The following is a 26,552-nucleotide window of genomic DNA, read 5'->3' as shown; positions in this document are numbered from 1 at the left end:
CCTTTCGAGTACGATGTAATGAGCCTATATGTGATTCTCGGCGTTCGACAAAAAACGGCGAATTTATTCAATTCTTCACGGTGTTTTAACACCCCAAAGTCACGCTTCGTTACGGCAGATCATTGCGATATACAGTGTGTCAAAAGGTTAAGTGATTCGACGCATATTTAATCGCAAACACTTCGCGTCGACGTGGTTCGAGTCGATTTTCGCGATAGAAATGGTGCGTGATGATACGTAATCGTGCTTACTTCCACAGGGGCATAGTAATCGAGCGAATGGTCGGCAAATGCATGGTGTCGGTCATTATTGTCAGTTTCCTGTCATTAAAGCTCCGGACGTCGGCTTCCAGTCCCATAGCTTCCAACTGTAGCAAATATGCCACTTCTAGCTTAGAGGAGATCTGCGAATCCAATTTTAGCACTCGTCGACGATTGCCAATCGAATTCAGAGGAAGTGCATACAGTTTGGAGTACATACATACATATACCATATTCTTAATATATATGTGTGAATACAAATACCACATAAGTTGATAAGATTTCTAGATGTCGTTTGAAGAGGAAGGCAAATACAATTTGAATTACACAGTGAACAGGAAACACACTTCACGTTTAACGTTTCGTATATATTTTTAGTGTTTATTAAATGTATGTGGCTTTTGCTACTATTTAGAATATAGATTAGTCAGTATACAGAAAGCATACATATGTTGTGATTTCGAGTTTTCGTATTCATAAAGGAGAATTTTGAAATTTGAAATGAGCCTAAATTAGAAGACTCAAAAAAGAATCTGTCGAATGAATTCCTAAAATATACACATTGAACTGCAACCAGTTTTTCAATGTTTGCGATACTTTTGTTTAATTTTTGTCCAGTGTTTTTGATTATATATTTATAAGAACTTCTTTGGTTATCATACGTTTTTAGTTTATTTTATTATTTATATAATAACTATTGATTATTCTGACAGCAAAAAATTATTAAAATGGTAAGTTCCTTTACTTTGTTTAATGTTAATGTCAAAGAGCTTCTAACGTTACATTTTCTTTATCAGTGTTTAATTTATTCGATTTCAAACTAAATTTTAATACCGTGTATTAAAAACATCTGTAAATTTCCACTATTAGGTTCATGGCATAAATTTTACATAGTACAGATTTTGATAGCACATATGCAAAACGTTTAAACAAAAACAAGCTGAGAAGTTATATACGAAGCTAAAATTTTGGATAAATTTGATTTTATAATTCATCTATAAATACAATAAATAAACATCACGTGTCCAATTTTCAGTAACATAATTATGGAATCTGCTACATTTTACAAGGTCTAACTATTTTAGATTAACAGAGTCATAAATGAGTGGATACATTTATATTGAGCCAATCACGAATCAAATTAGGAAACTTTGAATCTATGAATTCTACACCTCATGATTATATTCCATGTCCATGTTACTTAATGTATATTAATAAACTTAATATAAGCAGAGTGTCAGAAGCAAGTGAATCGTTGCCAGAATAAACACAATGAAGCACCCAAGTTTGCAGCGATAGGACGAAGTCAAGTTAGATGGATTTTCTTAATACAATACAGCATAATTTTCAAACCGAACAATCAACCAACGTTCGCAAACACCCAATGGGTCTTTAAAGCGTGGGTAAAACGAGAGGGAAATACCTCAAAGCCCGACCGAAATTACAGTTGATTGGCCGTCGGTTTTGACTACGCTCTGCACTGGGTAATTGTAAATTTTGCTACGGACCTTGCACGTTTATCTGTCTCCCGGTGCTCGTTTCTCAAAGCAAGATGTTTGGTTTAAAGGCTTCTTCCTGCGCCTACCACCCCCGTGGAGTGTTTTCCAACCCCATCCATCCCTGCAGTGGAGGCTGGTCTCTCGCTACCACGGTGGGCTGATTTATTGCGACCGTTATACAGTCAGCTCCGCTCGTAAACCACACAGGCTTTACGTCTTCGATACCACCGAGATCAAAAATTATACACCCACGGCTGTATCGAAGCGAAACCCATCTTAATTTCTGAAAAAATTCGCACGCGAACTCGATATTACGACCATACTATCGATTTCTGGGGGCGAAAACTAATTAAATTAACGACGTGTTGAATCACCGTTATTCGAACGGTTTAAAGTTATATAAAATTGAAAGGAAAACTAGTGTGTTGAAATACTTAATGGGGGACGTTCATGCTAGAGCGACATTTACAGCCACTAATTGATTATATTTGATGAAAATTGACGGTGTGTTCAATTCCCTCTTGTTTGCTTTGTGGCATAAGCTTTTCCGTTAAATTCTGTATTATTTTATCACTAATTCATAGCTCCGAGTACGAACGATCGGAATTGCTAGTTATAAATTGATTTCTAATCGGAATTTTACATGTAATTTACAGAAACTATTATGTAGCTTAGCCAAGCAAGAACAAAGAAATAGTATGAAGAATAAACAAGCTGAATAATGAGATTCGTATAAACGAGAAACTTTCAGGATTGTATTAAAATATCAAGGAAGAAGAAAGTCATAGAATTGAACAAAATATGAGACATACAGTAGTTTAAAATGGCGTAAATAGGCAAAAATATAATGGAAAGGCTTTAAAACACGTATTGAATGTTCATTTTTGAATTTGTACCGAATTTTATGTTTGTAGATGATGGAATAATTCAGGTTTTTCGTTTGAAGGTAATTTATGTATACCACATAAATCGATTTAAAGGAAAAACCCTGAATTATTCCAACATACAAACTTATGTAAAGTTCGATACAAATTCAATTATGGACATACAATATATGTGCATTAGGCCATCGATATGTATGTACCTATAAATATGCATGGTAAAATTTTAACTATGATATAAATTAATAATAAATGTGACTTTTTATAGAAAGCGTTTCCTTTTCGAAGAAAACTAATTTTGTAGAACATTCAAGTTGATTATAAAAAATAATTTAAGGCACAGTTTAATTTTAATAATAACAACCATCCAATTTTCCATCTTTTACTTGAACTAGTTTCAAACAAGTACATAAATGTAAATACAATCTCACGATTTAAAAAACGATCTCTACTCATCTCGTAATTGGATTTTTTCATATTTTTCAAAGCGTGCCACGTTAAATCATTTTCATCGTATATTTTATAGAATAGAAACCTTTATAAAGTTTTATAATTTTATAAATTATAAAAGTTGTATAATCGAAACATCAAATTATATAAAATTGATTGAATTGAAAGTATACGTAATAAAAATGATCAAAAAATTAAAATTTCTACTAAATATATCATAAAAAAATCAACTCAAACATTAATTACATACAAAATATATCAAAATTTAAACCCAATTATAACTCCTGTAATGACCAACAGATACATATAATTCAATAAAAAATACAAAGCCATTTCTATCGATGTATCCTATGTATTTTAAGAGATGACGTAGCTAAAAATGTAACTTAACCACTACATAAATTCAATAGTAAATCTTTCACGACACATACACACACTTTTCCGACACGCAACTACTTTTCCGACACGGTTAAAATTTTGGTAAAATTAAATATTCAGTACAATAAAGGTACTATATTTAATTATCACACATTTTCAATAGCGAATCTGTCGCGGTCCAAACAAGCCAGTCCACAAATTCGACGAGGGAAAAAATTTTCCATTGAATGTCGGGGAATTTCCGCATTTTTGAAAGCAGCCCAGCTTCCGGTCGAGCTTAGGCGACGGATCCGGCTTTGAAGCGGTAAGCTTGCGCCCATTAAGAGTGGAGTGGATGAAGGCCCACTGACGCGCGTCCCGTATTTGCAGGCCACTCCAGGCCCACGTCGAGGGCCTTGCAATTGCCCACTCGTCGCGTCTGCACATCTCACAAACCACAATTAAAATGATTAAAAAAAAAGAGGAAAAACACGCGCATGAAATCAAACCTGTGCACGCTGAACAGTGGTGTACCAACCGGTGCGAATAATCCCGAGAAAATGGAGGCTTCCGGAAAAGCCGGATGTGCGGCTAGCGCGCGTACATCCAGCGTTCAACTACGATGCAATTCCAACAACGATACTTGATACTGTGAGTATACATCTATGTACATACATGCACATATAAACATTATACATACATACATACATACGCAGACGAATCAAGCGGCCCCTTCATGACAACCATAACTATCTTATCAAATGAATGGTAATACCCCTCTCGTATAGGTATAGGTGTGTGTGTGTGTGTGTGTGTAGGGGGACGATAATTTCAGAAGCGACGGTATACTTCATATGTTTAATAACCGAATGAATAATAATAAGAGGAGTAGATAATGTGAATTGGTTAAAATCGATACGATATGAATAATATATGTATAATTGTACTGTGAAGTTGGTTTTTTCAATTATAAAATCGATCAATCAAGTGAATGTGCGTAAATATGCATGTATTTGTAATGAAAATGTTTGCGTGTTGTAAACATGTCAATAAACTAAATGAATATTAAACTAGTGAAGGATTTTGGTAATGAAAATAAACTGCCTTTACCCTGCACTGTATAAGCACATATTACGAATATAACAATTATAAATAGGTTTTTGAATTTTATCGAACAGAAACATTCAAATGACAGCAACACAAGTTAAATAGATAATTTCGAAAGAGACTTTGTATGCATATATGTATGTAAGTATTTTTGGTTGGGAACTTCGAAACCAAAACAAAGTTTCTATGACGACGATTCCATTTTCTTTCAAATAAATTTAATAAAAAAAAATTATTATTAGATTCGCCATTTTTAAGCTGTTTATATTACAAATACTGAGCAAAGCCGGGTAAAACAATTAGTTATCTATATTTTACACATTATTAGTGATTAGAATAGATCTAGTGTTGTGGACGGGTTTGTGTTGATTTCCCACAAGGTAATTGCCTACACGAGTATTGCTCTCATGAAAATTCTACTGTCTAGTGCAGCGGTTTCCAAACTGGGAGGCGCGGACTATTGCCAGGGGAGGCGCCAAAACTTTTTAATAAAAAAATAATTTTCATACCATAATATCTACAAATAAATAAAACTTCATATCGTAGCTTAACAGTAAAAATTCAATGCATGAATGTTTATTTTTATTTTTCTTTCATTTTTATATATACATTTAATTCCTATAAAAAATTATCTGGAGAAGAAGATTTAAAAAATTGCGCCTTTGCATACACTCTGTTTTAGCCAAAGATGCCCATTTAATTGCATATGTTCGACATGTCGCGGATAATAATATATTAGAAGATATATTACATATTTTGCAAACACATTCTTGGGAAGACCACATCCATTGAAATTTTTTATATAATAGACAGCTTTGTTGAAGAAAACGACATAAAGTGAAATAATTGCGTTGTGAACGACATCAAATAATAATTGGACTGTGTACCGACGGAGCTCCCTCAATGTCCGGACACAAAGCAGGTATTAAAGCATTGATCAAAAAGAAAGCACCACATGCTATCTGGACACACTGTATGATTCTCAGAGCAGCTCTATTGTCAAAAAATATGAGGGAGTTATAAGAATTATAAACATCATTGAGAATAGTCCTTTGAGAGCAAGGCTGTTTGCAAAGCTGTCTGCTGATATGGAAGCTAATTATACCTCACTTTTGTATGACGAACGATAATTTTATTGTTAAACTTGCCTATTTGGTTGAAATTTTTGGAAAATTGAGCGGTTTAAATAAATCAATGCAGGGATCACAAATACACCCAATTGTTCAAAAAGACAAAGTAAAAGCTTTCATTAAAAAATTAAAGTTATGGAAATCAAATTTACAAAAGAATGGGTTGGATAGGTTTTCACTTTCCAAAGATTTCTGGGCCACAGCTAATATTGAAGCCAGTAAAAATATTTTTACCGACCACTTGGATGTTTTAGTGCTGCATTTTTCCAATTATTTCAAAGACCTTGATTTCTCAAAGTTTTTGTGGATACAGAATTCGAGCTGACAACCATCGAAAAATAAAAATGTATAGAATTATCATGCGATAGCTCACTAAAACAAAAGTTTCAAAATGAAACCATAATTAAATTTTGGATGAATCCTAGTGGAGAGTATGAAATTCAAGTGCTTCTACCGTTCGTAACGTCTTATTTATGCGAAACGGGCTTTTCGGCACTAGCTGCAATGAAAACCAAATATCGAGCCAGGTTAATAGTCGAAAAGGAGTCACGAGTGGCACTCTCCATATTGCCTCCAAGATTTGATAAATTTTGTGCCAGTAAACAACAACATCCTTCGCATTCAATTTTGATGTGTTAGATGTAGTTTAATTAGTAATTTAATATAAAAATAAATATATGTACGTGTTCGTATAAATTTATGTTATAGCAAAACCTTTTTATTATTCTGTCTATTGTAGAGTTCAGTATTTTATTTTTAAATAAAGGTTTATTATTTAAAACGTGTCTATATTATTATATCTATTAAAAAATAAAAGGTAGGGAGGCGCGGAAAAAAAAATTTTTTAGGGATGCGTAGTAGCATAAAGTTTGGAAACCGCTGGTCTAGTGTGGAATAATCCATTCAGCATTATGAGCATGCGAAAAATTCAATCAAAACCAGCAAAAAAAGCCGAAAAAAGTTCATTTAAAGCGTTTTTATTTTAAAATATCCCAGTTAATTGAAACAAAAATTTTATAACACATTCGTCGAAATGCACTCCATCCTAATTTCTTACGTCTCTTTATGTCCTCCTTATTACTACCGGACATGTCTATTATTTGGCCAAAATATAAGTAACTATCGACTACTTCTACTATTTTATCGTCTATTGTGATGCTATCAGGTATGCAATAGTTATAGTTATTGACCATTAGATAATCGTATATGTAGTTCAAATTTGTCCTTCCTCGTTCCATACTTGATTTTCAAATATAACGGCTCATATATGTATAGGTAGGTTGAATTGTTTAATATTCAAACAATCCAATTTTATAAAATTATTAAAAAATATTCACCCCTTCGTAAATACAAATCAAAACAAATATCAATATTGCCGATGAGAATATGGCGTACAATAATATTCCAGTGAAATTGTTTTGTATTTCGGCAAACGTACATAATACATATGGAGGCACACGTTAATAAAAATGTTTGTATTTCGCGCACAACATACTACATATTATCAGAAAAATGCAATAAAAAGAGTTATACGCATTTTCGAAAGGATATTGAATAAATTGTAGATAAACATCAAATTTTACGTCGACGCCCCCCATAGCGCGTTCCAGTAAAAACGATTTTATTGCAAAAAATACAATCGACAATCATAAAACATAATCAAATCAACCCTACCAGCCGATTTATGACGAATCTTAAAAAAGAGAGTGCGATCTCCGTTTTATAGGCGGCGGGTGAGGCGCAATAAATTACACATACGCTCTTCTTGTAAAATTGCGAGAGCTGCTTTATTGACCGATATACGAACCGTATTGTGCAACGGTAAATGCGGTGCATAAATTGATGATTTTGCACTTTAACTCAAGTTTATATGAGATAGCTCGAGCGTGTTCGGCTAAGCATTACGTATGTGCGATCTCAGCTGCATACTAACCGATAACACAATCAGAACTGATACTACTACTATTTCAAGTTTCCGATTTCGTCAGGGGACCGTTAGTAAATTGCTAATTTTACAACACTGTATATTGTATGTATGTATGTACATACGTACGTGCTAATGACGTGTACAAAACTGCATCACAACTCACGGAACATCTTTACGAGACACGTCAACAAAAAACCGGATTTTTTCAACCCGTTAACCGCGCATCAATTAAGATGATCAAGTGGCGTAATGCAACGCATACTTTGCTCGCTAATGAGCGAAGAATTAAGACGATGAGTAGGGTTACCATTTTTCAAAGAAACTTTGAAAATAAAAATATATTGAATGTCAGTTTCGCTGTTATGCATCTTTCGTCATGTTTATTTACTAGCCCAAAGCCATAATTGCTTTCAAAAATAATCAAATCGAGATTGATCGATTTGTAACATTGCAATCGTAGATTGAAAATTTAACTCCATAATTATCAGATAATTATGTAGATACTTACATACATACATATATGCACACAAAGTCTCTTTCGAAATTATATATTAAGATATTACATGTATCTAAAGGGTACAAAGGAGAATTACAAAGATTACTTCTGAACTTAATTCACTTTCTTATAACGAAAGATTGAAAATAATTTAATCACACTACACTGGAGACGAGAAAAATAAGAGGCGACTTAATCGAAGTCTTTGAAACACTAAATAAAATTGATCAGAGATTCCTTATTTTCAAACCGAATGGTTTCAGTTTGGAATTGTCTTCCGATATTGTAATTTCTAACAACTTTAATATTTTTAAGAATAAGCTTGATGCATTTCTTAAACTTAAAGTATTTCTGTAATTCTTATTTCCCAATATCTTATTTCTTGTTTTTGTTTACTTTTTTTTATTTTAATATTAATATTGCATTTTTAATGCATTTTTCTTTTTTCTTATTTAATTTACAAATATGTATAAATCCAACCCCTTGGGTATATCGGCTTTGCCGCCTCCACCACGTATGTTAAATAAATAAATAATTTGACTATTTTTTTCCTATTTGAACATTGTATAAGAGTGCATTGTCTGCTTTTCAAAATATCATCTCATTTTTTGATATTTTAATTTGAAATCACCATTGAAATATCAACGTGCAAAATTTACCAACAGAAAATGATTCCTAGAGGACTTTAAATTTCAAAAACAGTGTACTGGAGTGAATTATCGTACCTCATCTTTAAAAGACAATTACTGAACAAATATAGAATCAATTAGATGACAATACGACGTACACAAATGCCGTATAATTGACAAAAGTAATTGCTTCTGAATACAATTTATATTTTATACATCGTATTTTCATAGCCCTTCAAAACTTTTAGAAGTGTTTCAAATTATCTCTATTATTCTCAATTAGTTCTATTATTCTCAAAACATATCAAATGCTACTATAATAAATAGCCTTCATATATTTTAATAATATTTGCCTAAATATGCGTACATAAAACTATTTAAGAAGTGAATGGAAATAGCAGAGAATTCCTACTCAAATATGCATATTCATTCATACTTTCGGGCTTTTGCTTCTTCTTGTGGAATTTTAAAGGGCGAAACTGTCATATGAACAAGCATATGTATATAATATCTACATATTTGTAGATGGAATGTCACGAAAAGTTATACTGAAGCTCTTTAGACACATACGACACGTGTCGTTATAATAATATAATATAAAATACATATAAATGGTTGCCCTAATATGATTCTAAGTCGTTCTAATTGATATATTAATTCAAAGAGCGTCTAAAAAACGAATGAAAATGCACGCACGATGGAGAAGACACAACCGTGAAGTTTCGACACGGCACGTTGCACTTACGAATATTTCCAGTACTGAAAATACTGGAAGCTATACAAAATCAAAGTTCGATACAGATTTAGAAGCTATTCGAAATATAATACGGATTAAAGGTATGTTCAATACAAGTGCATTCGCCTCGCCTGAAACATCCCAACGGAGTGAAAGCTCATCCGTCGGAAACTTCTGAAAAGAAATGCGAAACTCTTCCTGCGAGTCTTCTTTAACTCTACCATGGAACAAGTTAATTATACGAAAATTCTCTCGTAACTAAAATCGACTTTCAAACAGCACTAGTCTTAAGAAAAGGTGCAATCGTAATATTCCCGGAATGCTTTCATATGCGCGTCGGAATATTCCTCTGAAACAAAGTGTGCAAAATAATTTTCAGAGCATTTCCAATCTCATACTGCGACGTGTACATATATAATGCAACGAGATGAGATTCTGCGATTTACTATCAAAAATTCTATTGGGCCATAAAATGCATGCGACACTTTGATACATTTTTACTGCATCTGTGCATACATATAATAAATATTACATTTCTTCGAGGACTTTCGGATACGGTGGATGTTGCCGATTAGATATGCACACTACGTCGTCCAAATTAGCATTTAAGACGTGTATAATGACGTGTTTCAGTACAGTTCCTGGCAGTTTGGTATACGCAGTTGCACGTGTTGCATACGTAGAATATTGTTTTGTTACGTTTGATGCGCTCCGTTGCACTGCATCTCGCTAAACTGCTCTAATGCTCTCTAACGTGAGATTACTTAACGCCTCGCGTGTCATTTGAAAATTATTTATCGAATAATGTGGGATTCCGCGTGTGCTGGATATGGCGAGAAATTTCAAAAACTGTATAATTATACATATAGAATCGTAGTTGAGATGAAACTGCGGCATTCCATAGCCTTATCATGCACCCACTCTGTAAACTTATATGATATGATTTGCAAGCATCCTTATATCGTTTATCTCATTTTCATAACTGACACGTACACAATTGTCAAATTCTCTCGGAAGATAGTCTGTGGATTTACGAGCTATTTTTGCAGAGTTCTACTCACTATGATTGATGGGTTCGCGATCATGAAGATATTTGAAAATGTTCCTCAATTATTCCTGAATTCAAAAACAAGAAGAATCTCATTGGTAAAGATTCTCATGGATCTGTCCTTGTTTATCCTTTATTAAAATAATAAAAAAACAACCTATTTCTATTGTTCGATCTATGAAAATACTCTAATCGAAGATCTAATCTAGTTTAGTTCAATTCCTCGCAACTGATAGCGAATACTTTAATTATTATTTTGTATTATTTTAGTTCAAAAGATCAAATACCGATACAATGATTATCATTTTGTTGTTTATCATTTTTGTGTTTTCCACTTACGTGTTCAAATATATAATTCCCTTCCTGAGAGCATTAGAGATGCAAGTAACATTGGTGCTTTCTTGAGGGGTATTAATGGATACCTCTGTGGAAGATGATGTAATTATATACATACATAGTAACTTTAATAAAATAGGAATTTTGAAATGTTTGGAATTCTACTATATTATTTTATGGTAACTAATTATAGTTTTGTTAATTTTGTTAACTATGTTATATTATACATAGTAATAAGTTTTAGTTTAAATTTGTTAATAGTTAAATAATTCATTAGCAATTTGCTATTTAATAATAAATTTATTAGAATAACATTTAAAAATAATGCCACTTCCTATTGTAAGATCAACTGTTGCTTGAAAATCTCAAAAGAACGACCAATCGATTATGTAACACTTCAAATAGTGATAAAAACCTAATAAAACATAATGGAAGAAATGTCAAGTTAACAAATTCCATAGTAGAATTATTTCTAGAAATGAGAAAAAGAAGTACAAGCAATAATATATTATATAATAAATACTCGACTAGCAACTTCATATGTACATATATATGTGAACATTTGATAGATTACTTCTTTGAGCAACGTTTCATCATATTTTAAATAAAACTAAAATTATAGAACAAATTTGATCTAATTAATTATTCATCGTTAAACAACGATTGGCGCTTTGAACTTTGAATCATTTTTAACTGATCTTCACATATTTAAGTTTTCAGACACGACGAAACGCAGCAGGGTAACAATGACGAGGTAATACGCTAAATTTAGGAATCCAAAGTGTGTGCGGGCACCTTGGAAATTCGAAGGAGCCTTTTGGAGAATGGAAACAGCTCAACAACCAGTCTGACGAAACAAAATTGAAAATGTTAAATGCGACGCGCGAGCTTTCGGCGAATTTATCGCAAGCCTGGGCGGGAACAATCGCAACTCGCTGCCAAGACAGTAAAAAGAACAAAGTCTTGGGTACTACTACATACAGGTACTAACCGTAACCTCGGTCTCGCCGAGGTGAGCAGCTAAAGCCTACAAGGCCGAGAGCTTTCTTTCTGTCTGCAAAGCACACCGCAGAGCTTTCCAACTCGGATGGATCGCTAATTAAACGAAACTCTGAAATTCGCCGAAGGAATCCTGCTATGCGAGCCGATTATCCGGAACGGAAGCCGGAATAACGAATCAATTACACCAATCAATCGAATCGTCTTGAATTACAAATGTTTCGATTAATGAAATCTAAAAAGTAATTCGCGCAAACAAACAAAGGCCTCCCCCTTTGTGAACGGGAATTTCGTGGAAATCATTACGAAAATAAAGCGCAAAAGAAAACCTACACCTCGTTTGCAATACGATATATTTATAGATAACATATAATACGATTTTTGTCGAATTGGGTATTGATTCGGATGGGTTTGATACGCCTTAATATAAATACTATTTGTTTGTATAATATGTAAGCAGGGCTGTGAAGTCGCTAAAAATCGGGCAAATTTGAAATCGAAGGTATGTTATAAGGTTTGTTTGAATCACCAATATCCGATGTATGCATATGTGAGCAGTGTTTCAATCGTTGTCTTTTTCCCATGCTAGGTTTTCTTATTGAGAGGACCAACATTTGACGAAAGTGTTACATTTTTAAACGACTCCACAGCCATGAATGTGAGATTTAATTTATGAATGCGAAATCAAGAACACATATATACATATATTGTCTTTATTTGTCATCCCTTCTACGTGTCGGTCCTATTTCAGTTGTATAATGTATGTCAAAGTTCAGTGCCGTTTCAGCGCTCTGAACTGTTGCAAGGAAAAGTGAGAACAATCTCATATTTTGAATGCAAATCTGGAAGGAGTGTTTAAATGCAAAACGAGGCAATTATGCGTCCGCGAACCGCCAGTTTAATATGTATGGCTGCTCGGCGTCTGGGAAATATTTTAGCTGTCACTTAATGGGTGGAACACTTTTCGCTCGCTACTAAGTGAAAATATCCCTAAGAGTACTATTACGTTACGTATACGAGTGAACTATGCAAATGTATGGAATTTTTTCGTTTTATTTTCAGAAAACAAATGAAAATCAAACACTTTTACCGCCGAAAAAGAAGCAGAAGAAGTGCAACCACGCAACGAAGAAAATGCCGTGACGAATCGTCGAATGAATAGAAAAATTCTAACATTGGAATATTCAACGGAAGATTTACATATTAAAACAATTGGGAAAAAGTACATTGAAATATAAACATAAATTATGTAATGAAAAAACCCCGAATCAAACAAATTTTCATTGACTTCATTGAAAAACAATCAAAAGCACACCGTTGGAAGTATGTACATATGTATGTTATAAGAAAAAACTGTTTTGAATATAAAATTTTAATAAGTCAGGTATTGAAAGTGTTCAAAGTAAAGAAAGATGAAAAAATCATTAAAACCTCACATATCACCAAGATTACGGAAAAATTTACGATTTTCGTGCCATAAAATTTATTTATTTATTAGAATACATGGGGAAGGCAGCAAAGCCGATAGCCCCACGGGGATTGGTTTAGAATAGATAATAGATAAAACAACGATACTCAATAAGATAAAAGACAAAAAAGTAAACACTAGTGTTAAATAAAAGAAAGCAAAAAAATTAAAGAAATCCATAAATGAAATACATCTAGCTTGTTTTTAAAAATATTAAGGTTTTCAGAAATTACTACATACAAACATCATTGGGAAAATCACCTCGTAAAGTATGAACTGACGTGCGCGGCAACTTTGAATTTTCTTTAAACAACCAAAACCAACGATAACCTACTAATTTGCAACTATAATAGATAGTATAATCGATTTTCTTGCCATAAAATTTATTTATTTATTAGAATACATAGGGAAGGCAGCAAAGCCGATAACCCCACGGGAATTGGCTTAGTATAGATGAAGAGATAAAACAATAATAGTCAATAAGATAAAAGAAAAAAAAAGTAAACACTAGTGTTAAATAAAAGAAAGCAAAAACAAAATTCTTTCAAAATCAAAAACATACTAATTTGCAACTATAATAGATAGCATAATTCTTAAAAAAAATCACTAATTAAAATAATTAATCATTAATAAAGTCGTGTGCTCGTTTCGGATGTCAGTCATCACATGTTTTAAATTCGATATATATATATATTTCAATATACATAAAACATTTACGGCGGTAAATCAAAAACTGATTATTACACAATTGTCAACAAAACAAACTTTTGATTAAATTCGACAAAACACGCCAGTGAGCACACACACACACAAACATCCGTCGCGACTGAAAATGCACTCATCAACGAACGCGTTAAATGCACATTAAACTCAATCATTCGAGAGCCATCAGCGAACAAAACGGCAACAATCACATTGATTTGTTGACATACAATTTGCACGACGTACAATGAACGATCCGACGATAAATTCACACCTAATAAACAATCACACATATGTATGTACATACAATATACGTACACACGTAGCCGGCAAAAAATCGACTTATTAACCGACGCGACGCTACGGTCCAATTCCAAGTGGACCGAAACGAGTTTCCGAGTACTACTTACACATGGGTGAGTCCGAAGCTCGCCCTTGAGCAGGGAGTGAATAAGGCCGGTTTTGGCTCGACAGAGGAGGCTGGCGTCTCTGGGGATGGTGTACGATGGTGTAAGGCCGATGGTGGTGTATGGTCGTTATTGAGCGTGCGTGATGGCCAAGTGTGTCCACGATGGCCGCCAGTGGGGCACTCGCGGCCAGGGCCGCACCGGTACCACCACGGGCCCCTCTCGACAAGGAGGGGGACGAAACGTGCCTGACTGCATTCCACGAAGGCTCTTGTACTTGCGGACGCGCACTTGCACTTACCATTTGCCGCTGACGTCGATACAACCCTCTCTACATATATGTATGTATACTGTAATCTAATTCGAATCACCGCCGGATAATGGCATCTGCAACGGTTTCTAATATTTTGACGTAGAACTACATATAATGCATACTCTTCGCTGTGTGAAACATTCCTGTGTATGCTAGTGATAGCCCTGATGGCAGTACACTGTTCGACACGAAAAATGGTTCAGAGACGAGATATGACTTTTCTTATAGATCAATGCCCAGTAAACATGAATCTGGTAATAAAAAATGTTGATTGTCTCGAGATTCGGAGATTGTATGTTTTTTTTTAAATCGCGCGATTTTTCTATATATTGGTGCTGTTCGGTCGATGTCTCAAAATCTGTCAATTTCCTGTTCAAAATGAATATTGGAATTTATGTATAGTCGGGTATTTTATCTTTCATTTGTAGTACTTTTCAGCTTTCAAATCTCTCTAAGTAGTCGTCCAGTTCAAATCAAAAGTATGTATTTTCACTTGAGATTTTTTCCTACTTTTATTAATACTATTTTTCTATTGAAACATGTTTATTGGAATAGTGTTCTGGCCACACTATTTTTTTTTTTCGTTTGAAAGGGTTAATTGGAAGTGTGGTGAATTTTAAATCGGTAAAATTGCGAGCTAAAAGCTCGTACTAGTGTTTAATCGTATTAACACGAATCTGAATTGAATTAATATATTAAATTGTCTTTATATGAGAATTAAATAAAATTCCACTTAGAAAAATCATATTTCGACTATTCTTGTGGATTTATAACAAAAAATCTTATATTTTATCGAGGTAAGCCAGTTATCAATAGAATTTTTGTTATTAATCCAATTAATTAAATGTGTGTGTGTCTGCGTGTCTGTGATTTTTTGAACACCGTTAGTCGCCAATTTGTTGGAACCGTTTCAATGGAAATAAGATGAATTTGCACACTCTAATAGGAAACGATCGACCTGGAGACACAAATCCTAGGTCTGGACAGCAGAAACCAGTGGCATTTGAACCCGTGACCACTCTGTTCAAAGGATTATATGCTAACCACTAGTCTAGTCTGCTGGTTATGGGCAAACAACTTCTTGAAACTTAAAAATGAAATTTAATTATACAAATGTATGAAAAGAGCATATATTATTCATTTAAAGCCGTGATTAGTTATTAAAAGGAGACTTACGGGTCCGAGGCCCACTCAGGGTGAAATCTGTTTTTATTTATTTTTGGTTTTTACATATATCAGTTTACATACATTACACAGAGTACATCGTCTCTTAAACGTAAGAAACGATGTTTAAGGAATATCGATAACGGTCTGGAGACTGGCCGGTACTGGCCATTTCTTCTCGTACCTTAGTAATGTGACGAAACATCCCACAAGAGGGTTTTTACTGTAAAATTAATCCATCAATATGACGAGGTAAATTGAAAAAAATCAACTACTAAAAGTGAGCTTAAATTAAAAAAACGTTCGAAAATCGGTATAATTTACGATTTTCACGAACTTAACTTATGGGCTGGCGGTAGTGCAAATATATTTTTTTAGAATTTTCCTACTATTTTTTTTATTTTTTATGGATTCTCCATGGCACAGAACAACTTTTCTAACTAGATGTGTTTCCAAATTCTAAAATTTGTTGTTTTCGATGTACCCTAATATGTACATGAACACATGAGCCGTTATATTTGAAAGTGCCATGGTCCTCTTTTCTTCATTTCGAGAAATATTTCGCGAAACATTAAATATAATGTTTTGCATCTAACAATATTTAAAAAAATACTGGTAGCCTGTAATACGTTTATTTTGCTTTTCCCAGATTCTAAGCATATCGCATTAAAATAAGTGATAACAATTTGTGAATTAAGTCAAACAGAAATTTTAGGCAGTGATAAAGTTTATTTTAAAAAAGGTTACAAGAAATTACTAGTCCATTAGGTAGACTATACCAAATTTTAACCACTATTCGAAAAGAAGGAATGCCTTTTTATTAGTCTGCGGAAATTACCTCTCAGATAAATGTTTTTCATAAGCGTTAGGTGGTTAATCATTAATGGTTATTTATAATTATTTTTATGCCAGAACTAAATATATATACAGCATACTTATTTAATAATCTTAATTTTAAGTCACAGCCTAAGCCTATGAAATAACTTGAGTATTGCTCGGTTAAAGGTTTTAAACTATCATGTAATGGATCTATAATATCTATAATAGCTAATAATATACCTAATATATGTAATTCGAAAACCTAATAACACATCGCTCACCACGTAATTAATCCGCTGGTTGTTGAGATTAAACAATAAACAATGATTGTGTTGCCATAATAATTTATGTTAAAAAACTCAATATGTAATGTGTAGTATGTTTAGTAAATTGCAATCGAAATTTTTATATCATACATACATATATTTACAGTATAATTAATTGCTTTTCAGGGCTTTTTCTTTGTTGTTTGAATGATTTGGATTGTCTTGGCTAATCCGGATCCTGATCCGATCTAATCCGATCTCGGAAAATCAAATATGTACAAGATATATCATTTACAACTCTTTGTCCAAAATAACAAATATTTCAAAAATAAACGTCTTTATTTGAACCTAAAGTGGAATAGAATTGAATACATTCTTTCATGTGCATATCTGTCTTCACCGACATAACTTCAATGCATTTTAACCGAATCATCGGATGACTGTGAATGCAATTTAATGTAAGTATAAACGTTTTAAATTGTGTGCACTTAATTATGTTTTGGAAATGGTATAATGGAATAAAAAATACGTTTTTGAAGAATTTCTACGAAAATAGCAGATCAAAATCTTACCCGGTTATAGACGCTATCAAACTTGTAAATCAATTCAACGATATTTACCTAAAACAAAAAATAAATAAATTAAAACACATCCACAGCACGTATACATAGTCATTAAAATTTATATTTCCCGCACGTTTCGACACAATTGGAAAAATCAATTTTCAAACTCTGAAACGATCAAATTCGCATTTAAATTCATGACTGAAATATGACATATGCGAATTTTCAAGCGTTTCTATAAAAACTTACAAGAAATACAACATTAAAAACTACGTAGATAAATAAAATTGACAACTTTTTGATATAACACCTCGAATACTAACTTTCCAAGCTCCAAATAATACAAAATAAATCCCTAAAAATAATGTATAATACACCCATATATACTAACTTTTAAAAACTGCATGCCATTTATAATATTCCGTTTGTTACGAACATTACTAAAAAACTAACAAGTACATTCTATGACAGAATCACAAATAACTATACTAACACACTTGTGAAGAGTCTCGGTGGTTACAACAAAATGTCTATACCCTTCAGGAATAAACATAGATTACCAAAACACAAGCTGCTTTAGATCGTCGACTTTATTGAGTCTTTAATTAATAGTATGTATTAGATGTCCATATTATGAGCATTTATAAGAATTGTAAATAGGTTTTTGAGCTAATTTTCCAATTATGCTGTACATCAACATTATATAATATAATAATATGATTACTAACAAAATTAAATAAAAATTGTAAAATAGAAAATGATCAGTAGATCAGTAACTATTAAAATATATATAAGATATATTGTGAACATAATTTAGTAATAATAAAAAGCATTTAAAAATCAAAAACAACTTTTTGATTGACACAACATCAAAGCTATCAATAAAAAAATCGTATAAGATAAGAATCATATCTAAAATATATTAATTTAATATCAGTGGCATTAAAACTTTCCAAAGGTGGATTTTACACATATGTAAATCGAAATAAAAAAATACATACGTATGTATATTCACATCAAAGCGAATAGCGTAATATAAGAGGGATTGCGTCAAATCAAAATAGGTGTTTTCCCTCACCTTCCATACTTAGACATCGTAAAATTTTACGGGCGATAAACAAGTTATGAACTATATAGTGAGACATCACAACAATATACGCGTTTTTACACACATACAGAGCCCAACTTCCGGCATAATAATATATTAATACGTAATATGCAGTGGCACTTTAGGCACCAACGAGACACGTGCTCGGTTAAGATTTTCATCGCCCGGAATTTAATATGTATGTATGTGACGCCAGCATATTATTATACGCATACATAAATACGTAGGTACATATGTGAATATAAAATAGGATAAATTGGTTTGTATTATGTATACAGGAGCCTGGATCAATTTAATGGTCCGGTGCGGAGACCGGTCGCCTTGGAGATTATCCTTCAGCACGTAAAAACGGTATCGATCTGCCTTTTGCACGATATTATCTATGCTCGAGGGGAAAGGGTAATTGATAACTGTTATTACGTTCAACCCTAGTATTGCAGTTTACAACGACGATGGAATTGAATTCGTTTTCGTTTGTTCCGGTTGATATCGACAGTTAAAACGTATATGCTGGTAATGAATTTGTCCAACGGTAAATTTTTATTGTGTTATTAGTCATAATAATAGGTCGATTCGAATATACATATATGTAGGTAATTTTCGTTTTATCTGCTTTCAAATATCTAACCATTACAACTATTGAATTGCAATAAAAAAGCATACAATGAACGTATAAAATTATATTGTAGGTATATTTATTATTTTTTATGTCAAGTTGATATTAGAGGTTTATGGCCCAAAATTGTATTCAATAAAACGTATCATCGATTTTATGAAAATAAAGTTATGTAAACATGCTTGATTGAAAAACAATATTTCAGTATTTATAATGTAAATTTTAGGCGTATATTATGATGTGTTTAAAATAAAGTTACTACACGCATGTAAGAGAAATTCACGTTTCCAGATTTATATTGATTTTCTGTTAAATAAAAGTGTTTTAATGAAGGTCTCACAGTATTACTTTTGGAATGTACCTTTGTATAATATATAATATGTATGTATACTATTTAAGAAACGTAAATTCCAATTTTTTGTTGAATTTTCTTGAAGGATACGTATTTAAGGTTGATGCATAATTTTATTTTTATCATTCTCATTCTATGTACATATAATCCTTAAAATTCTTATATTATTCTAATGTACATTAACATTAGAATAATATAATACTATGATTACTAACACAATTAAATTAAAATTGTAAAATTGAAAATGATCAGTAGATCAGTAGGTATTAAAATAGATATGAGATGTATTGTGAACATAATTTAGTAATAATAAAAAGCATTTAAAAATAAAAAATATAACATACATACGTGAATATTTGAACTATAAATTTGAAATTTTGGATTCAATTCTGATGTAACATAAACTTGTAACAAACAGTACTTTATCCAGGTACGAAATTAAAAGTTCATATAAGCAAGTATATGTATATGTATTGTATATATTTACAGTTCATAAAACTTAACGAATGCGTTCTCATTCTAATTATTTAATATTTATATGTTACAGTGAAAGCATATTTCAAGTTAAAATATATTTTAACTAGTACAAATACATATATTATCACCAATTCAAGCAGTGAAAATGTATCAATCAATGAATTTACAACGTTTAACTCTATAAATTTAACCCTAACAAGCCAATTTTAAATGAATAGGGCCATCTCTTACTTAACCAAACCCTTAAATAATACCAACCCTAACAATCCAATCTTAAATGAATAAAATCAACCCTGAAAATGTAACTGGTTATGATTTCATTGACACATCACTGAAAATCATTGAAATTTTCATTTGAAATATAATTACAAATGAAAAATATATTTTCATGGATAGGTATATATTGGATTTAGAACTATTGATTAAAAAAATGACAAAATAAAAATACTTTTATGTAATGTTGTATACAAACACACGAAATGAAAGCCATAAGAATATAACTGTAATCATGATAATGACACGCGCGTAAAATGGATATACAGGAGATACTGGAGAACACATTGAGTAAACTCACTACATTATTTAGATAAATTGGAATCGATTATTAGATTAGAGTCGGTTTTAGTGCGGCTGTCACGTACGTACGGGCCTGTCTGTCACTGCGAGCACACCGACCTCAATAAAACGCCTATACTCGTTTATACGACATAAACATAACGCAAAGGTGTTTTGGAAGGGGTCGAAGGGGTGGTAAAGACTACCCGTCGAGGTGGTTTCAGCCACTGTTTCAGCCGTCGATATCTATTGACGCAATAAACGGACCTAACTTCTAGATCTTTATCGATATGAAAGCTACCATTAGTATGGGACAGTTCGATTTCGAATCGTCTATCTGCCTTTGTGTAGCGAATAAACATATATTTCGATACGTTTCAAATGAAAATAGAGTCTAGCGAGAAAACTATCACTTGTTAATTAGATTAGCACGAATCTTACTGTTCAAGATTAGGCGTGTTGAAATTAATCTGGGCGTGTAAAGTTGTACGAGATTTTAGCTTCGATTGTTTAATACGGGAAAACGATATGTATCGTGGAAATTAACGGTTACGATAACTCTTACACGGGAAATTAAAAAGGAATTGTATAACGTTTAGAAAAAATCAAAAACGATTTCATTATCGTACCCAATTTACATGCACGCCATATTATAATTTTACGATATAAAAAATACACGGAAATTTGATATATACAGGTCCAAAGTTTGGCTATTTTTATTTAGAGTAGCAATTTATTTTGAAAATTTGGATTTATAACTTTTACATTTTAGAATTAAAATATATATTCAATTTTTTTTTATCTATGTAAATATATAAGGCCAAGCTTTAAAGTTTTATATATAAAAGGATCTCTGCGTATTATAAATCGTAGTAGTAAAATTGTTTCATATATGTAATAAGGAAAATGCAATTAATTCATAGATAAAAATTGAAATGTAAGATCATGGAATTTCGTATCGTGAAATTGTAAATAATCGGTAAAAAGATTTAATTTAATCTTATTGAAATAACTGATATTATGTAAAAATAAGTAAGCAAAGTCGAATATAAATTAATTTTAACAAAATATGTATGTAATTAGAAAATTTTCAACATTTACATAGCATACCTTTGTGGAAGATGATGTAATTATATGGGTTAATAAATGCAATGTTTGGCAGTTCCTAATTATAGTTTTTTTTTGTTAATTATATTATGTTATTTTGTAGTTACGATTATAGTTGTTACTTTTGTTATATACAGTTTATTAGCAATTTTCTAATTTTAAATAAATAAAATATTTCTATTTAAAATTTGCTTTATTAAAGTAGTCAGATTCGGTTCGCAATTTCAGGTTGCACAGAATCGGAAGTGCCTACAAATATTGTTGCATTGCTATCGCAGATTGGAAAATATTTAGTAGTGTAAGTGCATATGTACTGAAAAAAAAACCAAATGAATATTCCGAGCTCCGGATATTGAATTTTACCTGGTCAGATCATACACCAACATTCAAATCAAAATATTTTTATTAAGTAATGTATAAAGAGTCTGAATAGCAACAGGAAGAGTTAGAATTAGAATATCAGTAAAGATGACAGTCGATAAACTCTACTTATAGATCTCAGCTCATATAATGTATGTATATTTGCAACGAGTTAAATTGGCAATCAGAAAATTTTAGCTGACCGATGGGAATCTAGTGTTATATAAAGTTGACATAGAAATAGTATATGTAGTTTAAGTGGGATTTGACGAAATCAATTTTCATCAAAGCGTTAAAAATTCAGATGAATAACGCATCAGCGATATGCGCATTTTCGCCACGTACTTTGCGAATGAAACGAGCTGCTGGCTTAATAACGTATTCCAAAACCATTTTTTTTTAGAGCCGACGGTCCAGGCGTGCGATGACGTCATGACCGTTTCCGGTCTACCATATCGCCAGGAAACGACGTGTCGTCGACTCCCTTCATCAGGTTCCGTATTATCCCGAAAGCTCGGCCGTAAGTACGTGTCGCTGGAAAAACTCGGAAAATTATCGCGACGTTTTACCGGGTAATGCCAAAGATTACTCGAGTGTGCGAGATAAAGAACAATTTTCTCATGCATTATTTACACGGATGGTTTGACGCGGTAAATCTTGGAGCTTTCGCGTTGACGAGATCTCTTATATGAGATGAATGCGTGTATGTGTGTGAGTGTGTCTAAGCACAGTCAAAGTTTTAAGTATGTAAATTGTAGTTAATTGTAGACGGTGAAAATCTTGGTATCAACGCGAGGATTATGTTACGCTAAGGGTTACATCTAATGCGAATATACTGTTACACACTCGCTAATTATTAAATTTAATTAAACGTAAACGTCACTGCATTTGTGAGAATTTATAATATTTTTTAATTTAAGGCAAAGTAAGTACACACATGTGTATACATATATAAAATTATGGAAAATTTCAATTCCCAAAATACAAAGTGGCTTTACAATTTTTTTCTCTGCCTTGAAACTTTTAGATAATTCGATGAAAAAAATTGAAAATAATATCACAGAACTGTTCTTAAGTATTTTTCTTATATTAGATTACTCAGAACGCCTCGAATACTAACTAACCTTTTCAAGCTCCAAATAATACAAAATAATAAATAATCCCTAAAAACAATTTATAATACACCCATATATACTAACTTGAAAAAACTTCATGCCATAAATAATATTCCGTTTGTCACAGACATTAGTAACAAACTAACCAGTAGATTCTATGACAGAATCACTAATAAACACACTTGTGAAGAGTCTCAGTGATTACAACAAAATGTCTATACCCTTCAGGTATAAACACAGATTACCTAAACACAATCTGCTTTATATCGACGACATTAGAGAGTCTTTAATTAATATTATGTATTAGATGTACTATGAGCATTAAACATTGGTATAAATGCAAATTTTTGTAGGAAGTGCTTCATTAAGCCACGTTTTGAATTTAAATACAATTATTTTCAAATTGAAAACAACCCAAATGGAAGCATTCAGACATAAAAACGATGTAAAGGGAGACTTATAAAAATGTACCCAATCAAATACAATAAAGAACAATATATCATATTTAAAATCATTCATACGAATACCCTCATTGTTCTTTGTTTTGCCGAAATAAAATTGTATGTAAATAAACAATATTTTTCAATACTATCAAAACCATCGGTGTATTCAATATACAGTAAACTCTCGATTATCCAGACGCGGTTTATCCGGTTTGCGGATTATTTGTGCTTGAAAAATATGAATATTTTTTTTTAAATTAATCTAATTATTTTCTTAAATGATTGAGACGATTGATTGCGACCGTAAAGACGCGTGTTATTTAAAATTAAAATTTTGTCACCCAGAAATGTTTTTCGTTCCCTTTTTAAATGTTTTTTACTATTGGGTTAATTCTTTCAATCGCTTTTGATCAGCGAAGAAGTAACAAGTGCGTGTATTCAGAGCAGATTTTTTCGTAACATACGCATGTTTAATTATTATCAATTACTTTCTGAGTGAAATTATTTTCTTTGCTATAAACTCGAAAATATTTCAGATTTACATACCTGTTTTTGTTAAACAAAAAAATAAATTATATAATATGAAAATGTCAACATACGAAGATTTGGATGCAACTATGCTCATATGGTTTAATCAAAAACGAGCAAATGTGTATGTAAATAGCCAAGTTTTTCCATGAGAAATTCGGATTAGAAGACAACTTCAATGTCTCTTCTGCCTGGTTGACTAGATTTTTTTTTATATTTTGACAACACTAGTACTATCTACATATGTACTGACTTATCTATTATCTGCTTAACTATGAGCGTTTTTTCTTAATAAATATGATATTATATTCAAAACCAAGACAAAATTTGTTGATTCGGATTATCCGTATTTTTCAATTATCCGTGCCCTTCCTCCCCAGCACTAGCCCGGATAATCGAGAGTGTACTGAATGTAGATTTGAATGGAGTATTTGTTGAAAAAATAAATCGTATGATTCGTATTTCGCAACAAATATAAAGGCCAGTTTTACGACGGAAGCGATCTAAAAAAAATGTTCTTTTTTAATAAATCGCATTCTTGATAGATTATAATTACAACACTGAGAGATAAAAACGTACGCCAGTTTTGATCTATGTGTGTGTGTGTGTGTGTGAGTCGCAATTAAATCTCGACTACGGAACCAGTTCTCGTTGCATCACAGACACGACTCACATTAGACACAAAATGGTGCAATTTACGTAACAACGTCGACACTGAATGGCCATGAATGGTGGGCGTTTGCAAAACCCAAGTTCACGGCTAAAGAATGCGGTCGTCGACTCGAACGACCCACTGTTGAATGGGTCGCCAAGTCTTAACGACCCAAGACTAAAGGTGGCCAGCCACGTTGAGATTTCTCAGATCGGTTTTTCAAAGACCAGCAACTTGTCTGAAAAATTGTTTGGATCTTGTTCACTACACAATATATTCAATCTGTTGTTCGATTCTACCTGTAGTTGTGATCGTCGTTTTCTATATTATCAAACAATATAAAATGGTCAATATAAATTCTTTAAAATCAAAATATTATCAAGTGGCGAAGTTGATATTATAAATAGAATACTTTGAATAAGGTAGAATTGATGATTACAGACCCATATTTTGAACATCTTTTTTAGCATTTTCATTTTAGTGAATGAGGCTTGTAATAAAATATAGATTTTTTCTAGTATGAACTATGAAATACATACAATTTAACCAGTAGAACTAACAAACTAACCAGTAGATTCTATGACAGAATCATTAATAACCATACTAACACACTTGTGAAGAGTCTCGGCAATTACAACAAAATGTCTATACCATTCAGGTATAACACACAGATTCCCTAAACACAATCTGCTTTAGATCGTCGACTTTAGACAGTCTTTAATTAATATTATGTATTGGATGTATTATGAGCATTTATAAGGATTGTAAATAGGTTTTTGAGCACTTTTTCCTATTATGCTGTACATTAACATTAGAATAATATTAAACTTAGAAACGAAGTCAAGTGATTCATCGCTCTAGCCAGTACAACTCCTCTGGTAAATATCATAGCTAGAGACTTGTTTGCCAGCAAATCATAAAGTGGATGACCACCTTTAACATGCCTCAAAAATGACATCCAGACATCTCCGGTCCTCCAAAAATCCAGTGCTACGTGAGAATCGGGAGTCGATTTCGAGTGTGCATAAATGGGATTTTTAGAGCCGCCAACAATACGATATTTCAATATAATCTCCGGAGATATTCCAGGGGCGTGCGGTCGCCGCGTCTTGAATACAAATTAGGATAAACACGTAGGGAACGATGGGTAAGGGTAGGGGGGGGGGAGACGATACGGCGCTTACGTATCAAACTGTTGATCGTTCAGATGTTCCCAAAGGCGTTTGTTGCTTATTGTATGCAAAACGTCGAGTTTGTTCCTTTTGATTTGTGCTGTCAAAAGACAAACCCTCAGGCTACGATCATACAATGTATGTATGTATGTAGGTACATAGCCATCTACGGCTTAGGGTAGATGGCGTAGACGCTTTAGATGTTCCGTGTACCTGTGCGAAAATCGTTCGATGTTCATAATGTAAATTTCGATACTATACATAATACGTTCGTATACTGTTTGATGTGCAAAGATTGTAAAGGGTGATTTGCGGCTACGGTGTATTTGAATGTTATGCCGTAAGGACAATAAACGACATCATTCCTATGGAAAATTTTCATGTGATGAAATTTCTTGTCTTGTAATTATTATGTGTAGGAATTTAATATTTGGTATATGTACTTAGTGTGTGCTGAATTTGATGTCTTATAGGTACGTTTACATATAAGGATACTTCAATATTTGATAT

At 32.5% G+C, this 26,552-nt stretch overlaps 1 protein-coding gene across 5 annotated transcripts in view; it reads right to left on the bottom strand.

Moving 5' to 3' along the window:
• heph (polypyrimidine tract-binding protein 1 heph) overlaps positions 1-26,552 on the bottom strand; it is a 386,050-nt gene that overhangs the window by 159,669 nt on the left and 199,829 nt on the right. For 2 of the 5 annotated variants that reach the window (XM_077429082.1, XM_077429078.1), the window contains exon 1: positions 14,436-14,617. The exons of 2 other annotated variants lie outside the window; for them this stretch is intronic. The gene's annotated coding sequence lies outside the window, so the exon portion shown is untranslated. Of the gene's footprint in view, positions 1-14,435; positions 14,618-26,552 lie in introns of those variants that run through there. One more of the 5 variants, XM_077429080.1, reaches the window with a different exon arrangement.

The sequence above is a fragment of the Arctopsyche grandis genome, chromosome 4, assembly GCF_051622035.1.
Source record: "Arctopsyche grandis isolate Sample6627 chromosome 4, ASM5162203v2, whole genome shotgun sequence".
Classification (NCBI taxonomy): Eukaryota; Metazoa; Arthropoda; class Insecta; order Trichoptera; family Hydropsychidae; genus Arctopsyche; species Arctopsyche grandis.
Note: the sequence above shows the minus strand (reverse complement) of the source record. Positions and strands in the feature narration are given on the sequence as shown.